Genomic DNA, 2,500 nt, shown 5'->3' with positions numbered 1-2,500 from the left:
TTTGCCTCTAATAGAAAATATGTTGTTTGTTTCAATAAAATTTTTCCTGGAAAAGATTTTTGTGAGATTTCCACCTTTTTGAATTTATCATGTTGTGTAATTTTCAAGCTTAACAAATTTGCATACGGATGTTGAAATGTGATGCGGGAGGATTTTTACTGGGTTGCCAGTATGGCAAACCCAGAAGGAATCTGCGTTAATTTCGTCGTTTTTTTATTTTTTTCCGTGTCGGTAAAAGTCTTGCCTGTCACTCCCCTGCTAAGTGGTGGCTTTGTACATAGAGCCTTCTGCGCGTATTTTCTTAGGATCGAGAGGGTAGTGGGAAATGCGTAGATTTCTCTGGTGGACACAGTAGAACGATTAACTTAACCGGCAATGGCGTCGAAAGTCATGTAACGCGAATGGCGTTTTAGTGGATCTTTGAACAAAATATACCCTTATGAAGCTTATGAATGGCAGGTCAATTGAATATACAGGCGGTGGAATCTTAAAAGCGACGAGTAATGGACTTCGACAACTATCTATCGCCCGTCGAGCCAAAATCAAAGTGAGCTGTATTTACCTGAAGTATATGGTAATTTGACACGATTGAGTTTCTTGCCTTCACGCACGCAATGAAATAGGAAGAAGTTCTCGCCTCTAAGAGCAAATATGTTGTTTGTTTCAATAAATTTCTCGCTGGAAAAGGATTTTGTGGTATTTTCTGCCTTTGTGAATTATAATATCATGTTGTGTATTGAATTTCCGAGCTTAAGGTTGAAATGTGATATGGGAGAAGTTTTTTAGTATTGCTCTGTAAGCAGGAAGGGTTCACAGGCCTGTTGGAAGCGTGCTTGAGTTTCAACAAAATGAGCCCCAAAATCAGTGAAAAATTGTGACGCAGATGAATAATAAAGTAGCTGCCATTTCCAAAATGATGAAATTACCTGGTGATAAATAACGTCGAACGTGTCTTGGAGAGTAAATTTTGACTTTGCATAAACAAGAGTTGGGCGATTTTGATCTTTGTTTTGACTTCGCTCATTTCATTGTCAAACTTTATAACACTTGACAGAAAAAGAAACTTACAAAAACCCGGTATCTTGCCATCATTTGACACAGATGCTTCACTGTTTGGCGAGTAAACATGCCGCGGTAACTTAATCACGGCGCCCGCTGAATTCCGGCCATGTCACTTCCGATTTGGCGATTTATTTGAACGCAGCAAAAATCTCCAAAATGTTTGTCGCTGATCGTAACTTTTTATATTCTATATTCACGGTTCAAAATTAATGTTGTTTTCATGTCGTAAATATGTTATTCTCGATCGACCGTCCTGGAGACTTCCTTCTGCTCTTTCTAAAAACTGTGTATCAATAGTTTTTACTTTTGCATCAATATTTGTTTTTGCATAAAGCAAGCTAACAAGATCTGTACCTTGCTGAGTTCGCATTTGTTAGCGTTAATAGTATTTTCGGTCCGGTGCTTCTGTTTTAGGAGGGGCATTTGTTTTGGTCTCCCATCCAAACACTAACCCCGCCGAACCCCTAGGGATTAACTTCAGTGAACTTCGGCATTGCAAAGCTGTCAGATGCTCAGCGGGCACGCTTAAACTTGTGGTGAAAAGACGTTTATCAACATGTCAGCCCAGAAGCCAATGTTTGTCACTTCCCATTTATTTTCTTCAATCTTTCTGGGTTCAGTACTTTGCTAGTAACCACGTGTCTTCTCAGACTACTTACCCAAGACTTCTAACATGGCACTACAATGATAGACAATACCAAAACAATATCGTGCACTGTTAGAGCTACATATTACGCAAGGACAGATCTGTTTCGTCGTACGAACGTGTGAGGACCTGTGAGCAAAAGGGCCTCTTCTGGTATGACTTCTTAATGACCTTGAAAAAAATTGTTTGGAACGGTGCACGCACTACAGGCAACCCAGTGTACCCTCACGGAGGGTCTAGTTGTGGTAGTGCACTGTAAGCAGCGCATAAATTGAAGTGTGCTTGAGTTTCAACAAAATGAGCCCCAAAATCAGCAAAAAATTGTGACGCCGATGAATAATAAAGTAGCTGCTATTCACAAAACGATGGATTTAGCTGGTGATAAATAACCTCGTCTTGGAGAGTAAATTTTTGACTTTGCAGAAACACTGGTCAACCTCAAGAGTTAGGCGATTGTGATCTTTGTGTTGAATTCGCACATTTCTTGCAAAACTTTATAACACTTGAAAGAAAAAAAAAACACAAAAACAAAAAACCGGTATGCTTCACTCTTTTGCGAGTAAACACGCCGCGGTAACTTGATCACGGCGCCTACTGAATTAATTCGATGTCACTTTCGATTTTGCGATTTACTTGTGCAACCAAAAGTACAATAAAGCTGCGTGCAAATGCACTAGATTTGGCCACAGTACAAGCGCTCAATTGCAACATGTTGAGTGTTTGTTGAGGTGTTGTTGAGCGGGGTGTTCAAATGACCTCAACAATAAGCTGATTTAGCAAAGACAACGCGAC

The sequence above is a fragment of the Montipora foliosa genome, chromosome 5 (genome assembly GCF_036669935.1).
Source record: "Montipora foliosa isolate CH-2021 chromosome 5, ASM3666993v2, whole genome shotgun sequence".
Classification (NCBI taxonomy): Eukaryota; Metazoa; Cnidaria; class Anthozoa; order Scleractinia; family Acroporidae; genus Montipora; species Montipora foliosa.
The sequence above is the reverse complement of the archived record's forward strand: the minus strand, read 5'-3'. Positions refer to the sequence as shown.